Source organism: Ammospiza caudacuta, chromosome 6 (assembly GCF_027887145.1).
Source record: "Ammospiza caudacuta isolate bAmmCau1 chromosome 6, bAmmCau1.pri, whole genome shotgun sequence".
NCBI classification, from domain to species: domain Eukaryota; kingdom Metazoa; phylum Chordata; class Aves; order Passeriformes; family Passerellidae; genus Ammospiza; species Ammospiza caudacuta.
Genome location: NC_080598.1, coordinates 21,118,159 through 21,135,428, shown reverse-complemented (window position 1 = coordinate 21,135,428; position 17,270 = coordinate 21,118,159).

Genomic DNA, 17,270 nt, shown 5'->3' with positions numbered 1-17,270 from the left:
GCACCTTATGGTAATCAATGTCATGTGGGGGTCACTCCTCTCTTGAACAGAGAAGCAGAGATGATCTGCTGTCTTTGTTCGTGTGCATGCAAAAAAACCCAAGTAGTGTTGGTGTACACAACACTTCAGGGTTGAAATTGTGTACAGCACTGTCTCAGCCCTATCTGACTGACATTTTGGGTATTCAGCTGTGATTAAATTAGAGTCTGCCTATCAGTTCATCAGGGAATCTGGTAAATGAGGAAGTGTCGTAATTAAAATCTTGTTGGTGTGAAATCCTACTGAAAATACTTAGCATCTGCCATGCAGCAATCCTTAAATACTTAACAAGCTTTTGACTTTCTTATGAGGAGGTAAACATCAGTATCTCCCTTGCTTCAGAGACTGGTATGCAGAAGAGTCAAGTGACTTTTCTTTGTCATATGCAGAGAACCAAAGCAGAGTTCTTTGATTAGGATTTTAATGTTGGAGGTCCCCATACATGCAGTCACAGTTATTGCAGTGGTAGAGTAAAGTCTTACCTGTTATAGGTAGAATATGAACTTTAGGAACTTGTCAATCAAGGAGAGATCAAGTGACCTTTTCTGGAAGAAATGAACAGTCTTATGCTGTTGTGGAAGAAAAGGAGCTCTGCCTGTAAATCCACCTCTTTCTTGCACAGATTCTTTTTTCATCATTAAAGGAGCAGAACTGCTTGGTTTTTAAGGAAAGAAGTTTTTCCTCAATCAAGAATATAAGGACACTGAAAAATACAGGTTAGAGCCTGATATAGCATGTAAACTGTATCAACACGCTGTATGAACGGCTTATTGTAGAAGCAGGACACTTGAAAGCAGATCAGTAATAAAGTGTAGCCTGACCAAGATCCCTTTAAAAAAGGAGTTGAATAATTGCTGCACTTTGTAAAATATTTCAAGTGGAACGTAAAAGACTCCTTCACCTTCATGGAAATGAAATTGCATTTCACATAAGCTCCTGGAGACTGATAGCCAGAACCTGCCTTTAAGCTTGGAAGAGGTGACAGGGTGGAAATCTGAGATGAATTTGGGGGTTGTATAGCCCAGGGTATATATTGTGAATAGACTCTGAGAGAGTCAAACAGGCAAGCATTGATGAAACTCAGGAGAGAAAGAGAATTATGAAAGAAAGGAAAGAAATTTAAATTTAGTCTTAACAGAAGTTTCTGCTACTTTAGTGTATTCTGATAGGCTTTTTTTGTGGCATCCTTCTTACCAAGCTGTATCTGGAAAACCAAATTGTGCTTAGAGAAGTCATCTGGAGTTCTGCTTTGATGAATGTATCTTTAATTCTGACTAAAACATTTAGTCAGAACAGCTGACAAATATATGTATGGTATTCCTTACTCTTAGCTCTAGGTTTGCAAACCCCTATTGCAACACCATTACAAGATTAATAGAATTGCCATATTTTCAACATGAAGTTGACTTTTTTTTCTATAAAAAAGCTGATTTAAAGTCACTGAAGTATGGGCTATTTCTAAGAGGGCATCTGACTATTCCTAGTTCTGCAGATGAAATTACTGATTGTATACTGCAAGTATTAGCTGAGCCGGCAGCAAAATAAATACAAGCCAATAAAATTTGCTTATTTTCCAGCTGAAATGTAGCTGTGGAGGATGGCTGTGATATTCATTTTGGGTAATGCAAGAAATTATACTGTATTTATATATATATATATAATGTGATAAAGTTTGAAGGGTAGAAGGAGGAATTGATAAGATCCTTCTGTGAAATTTGAGGAAGACTATAAGCAACACCCATGTAGTAAATTTGTTATTATTTATAGACTTTTATTTAAAGGTTTCTAGGTGGATGAGTTCCAAGACTTCTGTTGTCCTTAAAGAGTTCAGTCTGGCAGTCAGCAAGTGTGTGGTGATGATTCATCAGGTGTAGTGAGCCTGAATAAATTTTTGACAGATGCAATTAAGCTGTGCGTCTCAGCAACATTTTTCTTAGCTACAGGTCAATGTACTCTCCATTTGTTCAGGGCTTTCTCTTAAGTGACAAATGGTGCAAGACAGCTGTTTTGGAAATAGGACTCATTCAGTGTCAGAGGTGAGAAAACACTTTTTATTGTGTGTAATGGAAAGGCTAACACCAGGGTTGACACAGAGGGAGCTTTAGGAAGCGCTACAGCTTTATACTATGTGGGAGACCTATAGGAAACCTTTTACTGAGGGGGATGGGGAGAAATAATTAATCCTTTTTCCCTTAGTCCTTGATCTCTGGTAACAGAGAATGAAAGAGGCATTCCTACAGCATGTGATAATTTTATCAGGAATTTATTTCCTCTTTTACTTAGTCTGTATGCATGCTGCACATTGGGAGTTGTGTAAAGCAGATGACTTCATAGCTCATGATGGATTTCAAATAAATTTCTGTGCTCTTTTGTAACAGACCAATATAAGTATGCAGAAGATGGCAAGGTACAGAGGAATGCATGTCCTCTCAGAGCCTGTGTCTCAATAGACAGATACAGGAGTTAGCAACTGAAGGATTTATTTTTTTTTAGGAATTCCTTTTGGAGCCGTCTAAAGGCACAAAACACAATTTGGTGTTGATAATTGGAATGACTTAAAAGAATTGTCATTAAAATGCTAAGCTTGTACGAACTGTATTCATTGGGAAGGAAAAAATGCCAGATGTTTCAGGTATAGTAGATGTTGAGGAGAGATTAATTAATAGTTTGTAAGTGTGTATTTTCTATGAATAAAGCTCACACACTGAGAAAAAGTGATTAAATCTGTTTATTAAGGATTAGTGTACAAAAGTTGTTGAAGAAGCGGTTAATGAGGTTTCACTGCACTGTTAATGAATCACAGAAGCATGGTAATCAGCATAGTGAATTCCAGCTTTTAAGGTGTCATTCACTGATTCCCACTATCTTGTCCTGTAGTCTTTAGGTATTTACCTAAAAATATATATGTATTTATGTATGTATATATATATTTTTTTTCATATGTATACATAAAAATAAGGCAGAGCAGCCTCATAGATCTCTGGATTTGTAGAACAAAACAGTGCTTAAGGACTCACAATGTGCTGGCCTGTGCTGTCTGCTGAGACTGCTTGTCAGTCTGTGTGGCTGTAACCCCTGTTTGAGCAGGAGCAGTGACAGTGTAGGTGTGGTGTTTTCAGACAGGCACCTTGGGATAACACTGCCCTGTTTCTCGGGGAACATTTCCACAGTGTGTACGTGGATAAAGAGAGGTGCTCATTCCTAGTGCAGTCCTTATTACTCAACAGCTCATGCAAGCAGCCATCTCTGAGACAGACCAATTGCATTTTAGTGCAAAACAGCACATTTAGATGCTTAACTTCACTGCTTTTGGGGTGTTTTAATTTGAATTTTTCTTCTAGAATGTGAGGCATCCTCATTTCGCGGTTGGCAGCTTTGTTTATTTTGTTAAATGTGGCATTTCCTCTTAGAGCTTTCACAGGCTGCTCAGCTGAAGGAACTTGCATGTTCTGCCTTCTGAGCCTTGGATGCTGCTTTTCAGTATGACTTGGCTGGGGTTTTGTCTGTGTGAGTTCATTTATTCTGTTAGTTAAAAAGAATCAACTTTAGATTTTGATTTTCTGGAATTTATCGTTAATTCATTTTAGAAATTGGCCCACCTTTCTCTTGATCTTTGTTTAAAATCAGTTGATGCAAAGAGATGTGGAAATAGCCATGTGGAGGGTAGAAGGACGGTTTTCTCTGGCATTCAGAAATTTGTTGAGGATACTGCTTCCTGCTGACTTGGGGCAAAATCTAAAATTGTTGAGAGTCCACAAAGGAAAACTCCATTGCCTCAAAAGTGTGTACAGGAAGATATTTGACTTACAGGCTATTTTGTTGTTTTACATTTCAAAACTGAAGTATTTCATTTAGGTTCTGTCATCTGCATGTAAATGTAATACCCATGGGGGAGAGAAAAAAGGATGGGATTTAAAATAAGGAAAAGTAATTTAAAAATGAAAAGTTGAGCAAAACCCTTTTTCTTATGGAATCACTATGGGATTCTACAGCATGTATCCTGGGTATTTTGGGATTTTTTTTTGACCACTGTCAGTGCTGCTTTGATTTTATGAACCCTAAGGTTTTGGTAGAAATGCTTGTCCTGAAGAATTGTGGATCTTTTGAAATAGTGTTTTCCTGTTGTTGTTGTTGCATTACTGTGATGCATAGAGGCAGAATTTAGATTAGATCTTCGTAGTGTTGGCTGGAATCCTCAAAATTCAGAATATTTCAATAGAGTTAGTGTATTTTAACACATACAACAGCTAATCTTGACCCTGTTAATGTCATTGACAAAACCGTAATGAACTTTCCCCAGCTGAGGATTTCATATGAAGGATTTCAGGTTTTGCTTTCTCTCTAAAGCTGGAACTCTTTATTTTTTGGGCAACTGATGAAGTGACTTTGTCTGTGTTTGTTTAGGCTTTGCTTTAAAAGCTGGTTTCTCACTTCTGTTACATATCTTTGTTTGACTTTCCCATTCTGTTTTTTCCTTCGCTATTGAGTCCAAGTTGAAGTAGGGAGGAGGCAGGAAATGGTTTACAAATGAAAATGAAATCAAACTGAGCACCCCACACAAGTCCACCAGCTTCATTCACTTCCACAGCATCATGTCAGAGCTGGGAGCCTGAAGCCTCTCCAAGGGGTTCTGTCTCTACACTGGCAGTTTCCAGCCCCATAACACTACACTTAAAAAAACCAAACCAAACAACAGCAATAACAACACCTCACCAAAAAACCCAACCAAAACACTCCAGCCCACAGCCTCTGGGTTTTGTTTCTGTATGGTCAAACACTCTGGACATTTCCAGGAGGAGTCCCTTTCACCCAAATTTAACCATTTCAATGTCTTTAGAGTCTGAATGCTGAAGAAAATATAATTAATAAATCTGTTGTTTCTTATGGCTCATGTTGTATCTGGACTTAAATAATTTTAACCTTATGGTACTGGTTGAGGCTCTCTGGACAAGAGTAGGTTTTCCACTGTCTCAGAGTTTGCTCATAGTAAATTACTTCAGTTTGCTTCTTGAGACTTGTTTAGAAAACTTTCATTAGAATGCCAAATGGCATTCAGTGAATTAAATGCAGTTGCTGGCTCTTTTTACCAGAGGCACAGTTATCTAGGAGCAGTTGTGGGATGGCTGATTGTAACAGCATCTTGTACAATATCCATGCTTGCTCTCTGCAAATGACAGTTTCTTCCTGAAAAAGCATTGTAACATTTCCTAGCACTCACATGTGATCTTAATGGGAATACAGGATAAGTTGTCTTGGGGCAGTTAACTCTAAGATATTTGGGCAAACACCTGGACTGTACAAATACCCTGTAAATGTAATTTTGCACCTATGTAATTTTGAAAACCAGGTGATTCTGGTATCACTTTGGGTTGAAGGCATTGACATGCCTGCCATGGCACGGCTTGATGGCCTTGTGCCCAGTCAGGATCTCATTGCACTGTGCTCCCTACAAACACAGTGTCAGTGATGCTCAAGGATTTAGCATCTTGGTGGGCAAGATGGAAAGGAACTATCACTATACTCCTTTCAGAAACAGGACTCTAAAAATGGTAGACTCAAGTCAGGTCTAAGGGAAATTGGCAACTGGACCCAGCTGCAGGTCTCAGGCTGAGGGTCAAGGCTACATGTCCCTTGCACAGAGCTTCTGCCTGCTTAAAATACATATTTCCCACATGTTATTTCATTAGTTAGTTGCTTTTCCATCTTGTTACATAGCTTCTAAAAGTACTCAGCCAGATGGGCTGTTTGATTTGCTGGATGTTTCACACTTTTATGTTAGTTAAGTCAATACATGTCAGTTTTTCATCTGTAAAGGAGAGCTAAAACTCTCCTATTTAATACAGTGCTGTAAGGATGAATTAGGAGGTTCGTTTCTCTTTTGCTGTGTCAGGAAGAGAGTTAATATAGTTTAGAGAATGGAAAATAAGTATTTCAGATCCAATCTTTCCTTTCTCTCTCCCTGTATTAAATATACTGTGTATCTGAAGTTTTGGCTCACACCTACCCTTTTAGGATGTAAGTAACACATTTTAAATGGATTACCTCTTTTAGATTGCATTACCTCTTTTGGATTGCACAGGTTAACATCTGCATATTTCCACTTTCTCTGACCTTGTTTCATAAGCGTGAGGATGTTGGTCTTTGTAGGCAACTTTATTAATACAAATCCTTAATTATTATGAGAGTGTTGGGCATGGTGTGTGACTTGAGATCAGGAGTCAGGCTGTAGTTCCCAAAGGGAAAAAACACAGTCTTGTGGTTAAGATCAAAGGCTGCAGATCTTGCATTCAGTCTTATTTTTGCACATCCTTCAGTATCCCAAAGTCATTTGAGTGAGGGAGCTTAAATTTCCCTGTCTAGCCTAGGTGTTGTAAGAATAAATTAATTGGCGGAGATGAGTCAGTCAAAACTGCTCTGGGACTATGAGTTATTTAAAAGCCTGAATTTATCACTGAGGCCAGGCTTTTCTAAAGGGCTCAGCTTGGCTTGTAAGCTCATGCCAGTAGTTGTCTTACCACAGTCATTTAGGATTTGTGTCACAGTTTTGCCTAGAAGTCCACATGGACATCAATAATGCATTACACAAAGGCTTATTATCCAGGAGTTCTTGCCCTAAAGTACTTGCAGTCAAGTCAGAGGCAATAAATGGATATGAAGAACATAGAGAATGGAGAGAATGTGGCAATGGAGTACACTCTCCCTCTGCCTGTCTGCCTATCTAGCTATGTGTCTATCTTTTGACATTTTTAACCTGATGAGATCCCTGATGCCAGCAGGAGGCAGTGAGTATTTTTAACATTGTGACTGTAGATTTAAAGCGGGGAGGAATCTCTCCGGCATAATTTTAAACAAGTGTAAGTAGGAGAGGTAGAGGTTTCAGTAGCAAATTTCCCAGCAAGATCCTTGCCAGATTAGTGTGCAGAGACTGGTCTGTCTGTGCCCTGCAAGGTATATTTCTGCCCTAAATTGAATTATTTTAGCTGTCAGCAAGTGCTTGATAATATAGTGATCTGTGCTTGGGAGATTCACTCTTTATATTAGTGTTGTATTGCATTCAGTGTTGAGGCTAGACAGAGCCACTCATCTTTACCTCATGGTCCCACGTGGACTCACTTAGCTTAGTCATGAGTGGGCAATTAAATAACAAGAGAGACCTTGTCAGCTCCAGGCATTAATATAAATCTTGGTGCTTGTAATACATTTACATGGCTCCCCCAGGTCTATCTGGACTTATAATCATCTCTCTTATTCACAGATCTTCTGGGATATTGACTGCTTGCTTTTGCTTTGTAGTTCTCTGAATCAGGATTTGGCCCAGGAGATACCCAGCAGTAAGTTTTTGTGACAGGCACTCAGTGAGTATAAACACTTGCCCACTTTGGTGTGCACAGGCATTGCCTCAAGTAATACTGAACACTTTTCTGGGTAAGCAGGGGCTCCTGCTTAGCAGGCAGCAGATTGATTTTACTCACCAATTTCTCTTGTTCAGATGCATTTTGTCTTTAAATGGCTTGGAGATTTCAGTGCCTCATGGCTGATATGAGCCCTTCACAAAGAGATCTGGTGATCTTTTTATTTAGAAAGTGCACATATCCGCATCATAAAGCCCTGAATGAGTGAGAGGTCAGTGTGTCTGTTTCTTACAGAGATTTCATTAAAAGCTTCTTCCTCATGTCTTTACCCTAATCACCTGGAGATCCATTAAGGACATAAGTAGTAGTGCTGTGATCCCAAAGCAGGCATAATCCACTAGTTAAGATGGCTCTTGTTATATAAAAGCCTTTGCTGATGATCTTGTGGAAGTTCCATGACCTGAATGAGGCCAGGATTTTGATTTACCCTGGAGGAACATCTTACAGAAGGAAAGACAATCTACAGACATGCTGGAACAGAATAGCAAAAATGTGCTGTTTGTGCTCTGTTTTTCTTGATAAACAGCAGTTTTCTATATTCAGGTTGATGAGCTTGCCTTGTAAACATTAGCAAAGTGTCTGTAAAATCACACAAAAGCAGAGAAGGGTGCATGGCTGGAGTCTGGTATTTGTTGGTTTTGGTTTTTTTCTTGTGCAGCCTTAGAAAATGCTTTTTAGATCTCAAAGTTAGGCAGAGCTCTTCCATTCATTGCTGTTTCAGCACTGTTGTATTACTATAAATAAATAAACACAGTGGCATAATTTTATAAGTAATCTGCACTGGGAGGTGGGGACTTGAGCCTTCAGTCTTCCGAGCAGATGCACATTTTGCTGGCTTTTACCAGAAAAATTGTCCAACTGCTGCAGAGCCTTAAATGAGATGTCACTTCTGGGACTTCTTCCCTTCTTTCCTCCTTTCCATCCCTAGGCAGTATCCTCCAGAGCAGCTGGTAATGTTGCCAGGTATTTGCAGCTCTAGTGTAGATATGTTCTGAAATCCAAAATAAACTTAAGAGATAATCTTAGCAGAATCAAATGTTGTCAGAGGCTGATGCCTCTCAAGCTATCTGTAGGGAATTCAGGCTGTCAGTGTTTAGTTTGAGAGCAAGAGACATGGGTGCTGTGACAAAGTTTTGTACAGGTGACTTTTTCTCTTACACTAAATGATTGGTGTGGGTTTCCTCACTTCAGCTGATGAGTGTTGGTGCAGTGGCAGAAGCTGCCCACTCTGTATCTTTATTGATACTCTGCTTTTTGGGGTGTGTTAAGAACCAACTGATGTCAGGCTGCAGTCAGTTACAGACCAGTTGATCATGACACTAGAGGACTGGATGGGTGATGGCAGCCACTGTGTTTGTCAAATGCAGCTTTTGTCAGTGTGTGGCTGGATGTGTTCTTTGAGTGGCTGGCAGAACCATTCAGTATCCCTTTGGACTCAGTATTGTCCTTGGGTGTATGTGAACCATTCACAGTGAATGAAGGTGATGAGTTGTGTATGTACACAACTGCAAAGGCAGAAATTAATTCAGTCTTGTGCTACAGCTGAGTGAGAGCTGTTGGTGAGAGAGTCAAGTGGCCTCAGTTGCTTTCTATTTTATTACCTAAACCACTGTGAACTTGCTGTGCCCCTTGCCATCTTTCTCTCACCATCTTCACCTTCTGTTCATTCCAGGTGAGTGCTAATACAAGTGCCACACAATCTGTTAGAGCTTTGGGGTAACTCAGAGAGAAACTGCAATGTTAATTGAAGACAGAGCGTCAAAGACTGCAAACACTCCCGATTTATGAAAGATTTATGTGTGTGCCTGTTTGTGTGCATTAGCCTGCCTGGTTGATATATTTTTTTAAGATTCAATTTGGATGATGACCACAGAGTACCTTCTATTTCTGCTACTGCAGAGACTTATTTACTGCTGAAACTTTTATGGTGACAGTCGCTCAGTAGTACATGTTTCAGAGTATTGCTTTGCTGTTGACTACAACCTTTCAAGTCTTTGTTGTAACAACCACAGTAATATTATATTCCCTTTTTGTACTGTGTCCATTGTGCTTGAGGTCAGCTGCAACCTTGCTAGCAGGTCAGAAATACTCTGCCTTAGCTGAAACATTAGATGGAAGGGAGGTTCCCAACACTGTGAACAGTCTGCCTTAGTAAAGGGATACAAATTAATGAAGCCTGCTCTTTTTTCCTGCTCACACTTTTCATCCTTTCCTAAAGGAAGGTTTATTGTCTGTATGCTGAATTGTCAGGCTCAGAGCTCTTTCTTGAGCACTGTTTGGTTCCTGCACAATTCTGAATCCCAGACAAGGAGTTCTGCAGGGATGCATGCAGTGCAGACATTGCTGCACAGGAGGCTGTATCCACTTTTCTCTCTCTGGAGGGGGAAGATTCAATACTTACCCTGCAGGTGGGAATCTATGTGAGATATTAATATTCAAGACTATACTTTGTATTTGTTTTATCATACAAGTGCTTGGCTCCTGCTCTCTGGGACTCATCTGTTTCCTCCCCCCCCATCTAAGCTTCAGTATGATCCTTACTCCCAGCTCTAGGTTCCTCTCTTGAGCAGTCCTGTTAATGGCCATAGAGGGTCTTGGCACTAAACAAGCCCATGAATGAGTGGAGGGCAGAGATTTGCTGTGTGCTGAAGCCCCAGTGTGAATGTGCTGCACCTTTTTGGAAGGGATGATCTCAAGGGAAGGTGCTGTCATGCTAATACTGGGTAAATGGAATTTTTGTGGCTGACCCATAAGTGAGTTGTCCCCTAATTCAATAGAGATGCAAATAAGTGATGTAAGTTATATTTAGAATGTGCAGGGAATATTTAATATAATTAATTAATGTGTAATGTAATTTGAAGAGCTAAAGATAGATTTCTGCCTTCATATTCCTTCTGGAAACTTACAGCAGAAGAGATTTGGTTACCCACTGTCCTCAGAGTACTGGGCTTTGAATATTCATCCAGCCAATCCCAGGAGGCTGCATGTACACTGGCACCAATTCCTGCAGCAGGTTTCCTAAACTCTGATGCTACCTGCCTTTACCTGTAGGTGAGGAACCTCTTGTCCTCCATCTCCACCAGAGGACCATGTGAGGGGCTTCACATCAACAAAAGTTTAAAACACAAATTGTGTAATTTCTTCATCTTTATGTAATGGAGTGCTCCTTTTGAGATGCCTTGCCAGCAGGTTAACATGACAGCAGAGAATCAACGAGACTCAGGAAGTATTCACTCTGGTAGGAGGTGGATATTCACAGGATGAAGGATTTATGCATGCACCTGTTTTCCCAAAGGCAACCTCTTCTGCCTCTTTTTCTACACTATTTTTTGTTGCAAGCCTATCTTCTTGCAGTGTGGCCCTACAGCTGGTGCCAGGCCACTTTCCCTTGAGCTCTGCTGCAGTCCCTGTCCCTTCGATCAGTTAGCAACTTGCATGTACCTTCAGCTCACAGTTTCTCTCCTATCCCCATCAAATATAAGCATTTTTAAACCAGTTTCCCTGCCATTGCCTGACCAGTTGCAAAATTCTACTCTCCCCTTTCTTCCTAAGTCTTAGTTTGCTTTTTCCCCAATCCTTGCCGCCCTGTACAAGCTTTTAAAACTGCTTGTGCCTTCATGCACCTGTTTGGCACTCTCTGTGGATGGTGTTGGACTCCCTTCCCAGGTTCTCGTGCTGCTTTCTCTGCTGCAGTGGTGGCAGGGAGAGCTCAGAGTACTCCCATATGCATCTCCCACCTTGGCAGTGCTGAGCCCTGGGTGTGGCCCAGCCTGGAGCTGGTGTTGCAGAGCATTCCACCCAGTTCCTCAGCCTGGTGCGAGCTTGCTGCTGCTGCTGGGCTTCCCGTGGGTGCAAAGCTGCAGTACAGTAGCTGGGTTATTCAGGAGTGTGTAAATTAGTCGTATTTGGGTGGTTCCTGGCTGCACTTATTTAAAAAAAAAAAAAATCTAAAATGCTTCATGTGTGTAAGATGTGCTACTGCTTTCTGGAGTCATGTGGCACTCTGGGGTGCTGTTAGGATGTTGTCTGGTTAGCACTGAGGTTTCTTCTCTCCCCCTGCCATTTGAAGACTGAGAACTTGAGACAGAGTAACTAGTGCCTAAAACCATATTTTCTTCCTTTTTCAAAATAAGATGATGACATGATAGCGATTCTTTGAACAAGAAGGAAGATAATGTGAGGCTGAGTAGTGAAATCAATTGATATTAGCCCAGTGGATGGAGAACTTGAAAACTATCCTAAAAGAAGGAAAAAGCTCCGGAATCAACAAAAAGGCTGTTCCCAGAGGAAAAAAATAGAGAATTGCTCTTACCGGTGGCAACAGGCAGGAATTTCCTATGACCTCTCCTTAGCCTATGGAAAGATGAAAGTTCAGAGATTCCAAGTAGAGATTTGCTAATGGCTAATATGTGCCTTGGGAATGACAGTCAATTATCTAAGTTGCTGTTGGTCTGTGGGCTATTGTAAGTTAAAGATCTTTCTAGCACATTTTCTTTTGGAGTGAGATGTAAATGACTGAAGAGGAATTTAATGGGAGGGCAGCTGCAACCAGCCTGGATCCTCTCTTGGTGGCTGTGCACTGCATCAGGACTGCTGTCACCATGGGATGTGTGGAAGGGGCTAGCAGCGGGCCTGTTAGCTAAAGGAGCGAGAAGTAAGAAGAAGAAGAAGCTGATAAGGAGCTTTCTCCAAGGCCGTAACCAAGGAGATCGAGAGAAGGAAGATAAGAGCATTCTGCAGTTGGATGAAGCGTTTTTAGAAAGTTAGGTGGAGTCAGAGTAACTTTTCACCAATGGCATGGTATTGAATTGTTGTGGCAAATAGCTAAGGTAGAGGAAGGGTAAACAACTGGAAAGTGTATAAAAGATCAGCCATTTTCATTAATAAACTGTTGCCAAGTGTCACCAACTGAGACTGCTTGTGGTCTCTGCTTTATGTCGTGACCACCTCGACTGCGACAGGGATGTATCTCAGAAGAGCATCAAGCCATGACAGGGGTCTTGGTGATTAGAGGGCCTTCTCAGACCCAGCCAGTTTCTTGTTGTTATAATCAAAATACCTTCCCCACTGTTGCCTCATCTGAGTGAATCAACAGTGACCCTTGGTGGTTAGAAATGCTCAGTGCCTGCTGGCCTGTCATGCATAGCCAGACCAACCTGAGAGTGTCCTGAGAATCTGAGTACTAAAGGATTGGGCATGTTATTTCACAACTGATCCAGCTGATGTTCTAGGACAAAAATCTCTAGCCAGCCCAGTTTGTATGGAATCTTAGTTTCTAAATGGAGGATTTGGGGAGGAAACTTAAATCCCACTCTTGGACTTTTGGGGGGTCACTTTGTTGTGCCCAACTGCTAATCTGACTGTAGATGCACAGCATTGTCCTGTTTGAAGGAAAGCACAGGCCTTCACTCCATGCAAAGAGTTTTGAGAAGAAATACTCTCTAAGGTCTGTTTGAATTCATAGAGACTGACTTAGCATCAGGCCATAACCTGTCATTAGCCCTGATTTTCTTTATAGAAATCTCTCAGCTGAAACAGATTTCCTTGTATTGCTGTGCCTTGCTGTGGCTATGAGATGACTGAACCCTCACAGTGAGCTGTTATTCTGATGGGTATAACTGATGGCAATGATGATGCTGTGTTTTTACAGTTCAGCAATCGTTTCTATTCGTTCTTGAACCTGGGCTGTGCTTCAAAACAGAATTTAAGTAGAGTCACCACCTGTTCATTTTTCAGCCAGACAATCTGCTTTTTAAATATTTCAATAACCCCCTCCCCCCCCTCCCCCAACCCTTTTCAGGAGAAGTCAATTTGTTTTTCTGGCTGGCATCTGATTCCTGGCTCATTTTCTAGCCAAGTGGCATCTCCTCCATCTCCACCTCCTCTTTACAACTTTTCTTCCGGCTGCTCAGTGTAACACTTAGCACATGATGTGGCATCACTGGAAGCTGTGTTTCAACTATTTGAATTCAACCATAGTAGAGTGGGAGAGAAATTTTCAATTTGTTCCTGCCCTCTAAAAAAAGTTGTTAGTTAATGTATGTAATACATCTATATGTTGCTAGAGATTATACTAAATTTGAGGCAGGGAATGGCTTAAAAAAACAATTCTGCCTTTCAAACTGGTGGACAAGTGAATTATTTAGGAAAGCTCTCAAATAAGCTTGAAAATAAGGACATTAGTGCTTCATAATTTGGAGCTAGTTCTTATTTTGTTTGCAACAGTTTTTTTACACTTTGTTCTAAACTCTCTCTGCTGAGTCTGACTATGGATGTTGGATCATGAAATAAAATTAGGAGTTTAAGGAGTTCGTTGTGTAAGAGTTGTATTGCAAACTTCTGCTTGTGTTGTCCCATCAAATACATGTGTTTTTCCTGTGGGTCCAATACAGGGGTCTGCAGAGACTTCTATGTGTGTCCTGTGTAATGTTTGAACTGGGATTTCCAAGCAGTCATTTGGAATTTATAATTTTGTTGGCCTTACTTTTTTAGACAAATTATACTCTTAGAGTCATAGCATCTATAGGGCTGGAAAAGACCTTCAGGACCATAAGAGTCCAACATTTGACCAATCACCACCTTGTCAACTAAACCATAGCCCTGTGTGCCCCATCCAGTTGTTTGCTGAACACCTCCAGCAATGGTGACTCCGCTGCTTCCCTGGGAAGTCCATTCCATTGCTTGACCATCCTTTCTGCAAAGAAATCCTTCCTGATGTCCAACCTGAGCCTCCCCTGTCACAGCTTGAGGCTTTGTCCTGCGCTGTGTTTTTGGCTGCCTGGGAGAGGAGGCTGACCCCACCTTGCTGCAGCCTCCTTTTGGGCAGCTGTGGAGTGGTGAGGTCACCCTGAGCCTCCTTTTCTCCAGGCACAACAACCCCAGCTCCCTCAGCTGCAGTGGTACGAGTAGGAGCCACTTAATTTTCCAATCTCTTCTATCTTAGAAATAATACTTTAGGCCACAACCAAAATTGAACAGAGAATGGGTATTTCACTGGAAGTTAAACAAGATAAAATTTTAAAAGCCTACAGTGATGTAAGAAGTTTTGTTCAGGTGCACTCTTTAGGCTTTTAGTGGTGGGATGTGTTTTTATAGAACAGTACATATGTTAGTTGTAGAATGAAGCCTTCATATTGATGGTAATTCCTGTTGTCTAAAAACACCTTACAGAGGTGATAAGTCTTTTGCTATAATTTTACAGAGAGATCTCTTACCCCAGATCACAAAGCATGACAGCTGGATTGGCTCTTCTCTTGAGGACACGAGGTCCATTCCCACCACAGTTCATAACACCAAGGCCTCTCTCTGAGCCTTACCTCCCTGCTGTGCTGAGGACAGATGACACGTACCAGCCCTGGCATCCCAACATGCTGGAACAGGAATTGCATGCAGCACCTGTGCAATAGCTTTCCATGGTGATCCCTGCCAGCTAAAAAGCTTAAATTTATTTTGAATGATCTCAAGAACTGGTGAACCATAATCCTGTTCAGTTCAGGAGCTCAGGTCAGATGTGAGCTGGTGATGTGACATCTGTCAAATGAGATGTTTCACTTTCAGCCATTTGTGCTCTTGAAATCACTCAGTAAATTTTAGCTTTCAAAGAGATAGGTAAATTATGAGACACACTAGCCTTGCAAGTCCACGTACTGAGACAAGAACTTTTCATTTGGCCTCACATGGACAACTTGATGTGTGGGCTTTCAGTAAATTGATGGGGTGCCCTTGTAAGACTGTTGTCCTTGAGGGAGTTCCTCCACTTTCTCACCATCTTCAAACAGAATGTGCCTGGAAGAAATGTCAGTTAAACTGAAGCCCCTCCAGGGCAATGCTTTTGTTTATTACAAAGCACTGATGTATGAAATAACAGTGCTATAATCATCTGTAAATGAACCTCGAACAAGGAGAACATCCACGAACATTTTATAATGGGATGTGTTCCCTAAAGTTGCGGTTGGCTGGAATTAATCAGTAGCCCATGGAGTGCATTTTTATTTTAGTCCTAAGTGTCCAAAAGGCAGTTTTAAGTGGCTCTGCTTTTGAGAGCACAGACTTTAAAACTTCCTGACTGCAGCCATTTTCAATGCCTGAAATTGTGCACTAAGTAAGTAGTAATAAATTTCCTGAAAATGTAGTAGGCCTTTCATCTTTATCTTCCGTGACTTATTCAAAGTGGGAAAATAATTACAGCTCCATGTTTCAGGGATTGTTCTCTGTGCCGATGTTTAATGACTTTTTTGTTAAATACCATTCCCAGCTCATCACTTTTGAGCCATTTGTTTTTTGTCCAAGGTGCTTATGGAGGAAGGAAGAGAAGAATGAAATGAAGTAGAAGTGGCACCAAAGGGTATGTTGGTGTTTCAGCACAAAGACTGGACAGCAGAGGAATTACTAGTGGTTTTTTTTGCTTTGGACATCTGCCAAGAAGTTAAGTTATAAAGATTAAGGAAGCAAAGAGTCTCCCAAACTGTCTTGTGAACAGTGTTCATTTACCATTTCACTCTCTGCAGGATTACTATCTCCTTGCAAGCCTTCACACTTCTCTGCTTATTGTGAGCTTCAGCTGCTCTTTTCCCCCATCCTGTGCCTTCACACCACAAACTGCTTCCCAAAGCTGCCTTGGTCTCTGTTGATTCATCTGTTCCTTTCCCTGTCTCACTGGAATAAGGTCTTTCCATTTTGCATCTCTTTATTGCAAGGCATCTTTGCCTAGGTCTGGTGAATCCTTTGCTTTTCATTGAAACTACATGACACCACTTGCCCTGCTCCAAATGCGTTCTGCATGCCGTGTACCAGGTTATTAAATGTTTCCTGTTCTAATGAACACTGTTTCAAAAATATGTTGCTTTACTGTTTTTGGTGAAACTGTAAGGATCTCTTTTCATTTGCCTACTTAGAATCTGCTGTTAATCAGTGGTGGTTCTTCCTTGATTGCTGAAGTCCTCCAGTCCTTTTAAGTTTAAGGGTGTATGAGGTTTATGGCAAAGGTTGTGGCAAGTTGCTTCTTGTCTAAACAGAACCCCCTGTTCGGGATAGATTTGTTACTGCTGTATTCTAGCTGGGAAATGTAAGTCAGAGCAAGGTTGCTGATGACAGAAAAAATCAATTGATGACAGAGGAATTTATGGTCCATCACAGAAAACAGAATGGAAGCTGTGATTTATATATTTAGTTGCTTTAATCAATATGAAAAAATAAAGTGTGGCATTATATGTAGGGCCCCTGGCAGTGAGTGATGATGGTGTAATCTGTAATTTCTGCTTTGTAGATGAGTCTTTCCTGAGAGGAAACTTGTGGACAATGGGCAGCATTTTAATCATAAAGGTGGGTTTTAAAAATGTGTATGTGTGAATGGTGGTTTTATGACAAAATACCTTGACAATAGATGTAAGCACTTTTGAGTAGAAAATGGATTACCTGTTTCTCTTGGGTGATCCTGCTTTTGTTAGTTGTTGGCCTTTGGTGAAAGCCACTGTGTGGTTCCTGGTTCATGCTAGTTTTGTCATACCTGTGGCAGGGAATGTCATCACTGAGACAACATACCTAGGTGTTTGAGCATGAACCAAAAAGCAGAGGAGGTGGAAATTTTTTCTCAGCTGGCATGAGAAAACGAAATTGCTCTGATGTCAGATGGGAAACATGCCAGCCCATGGACACAGAATACAAATGGACAGGAGGGACTTGTTGCATGGAGGTCTGTGTGAGGGTTGGCATCCTTTTGGGTCTGGGCTGTGCATACTGTGATGTGTTGTCACTGTGGAAGATTTTGGGACAGAACATTCCACTTTGGGTGGGAATTGCAACATCGCTTTCCATGCCCTT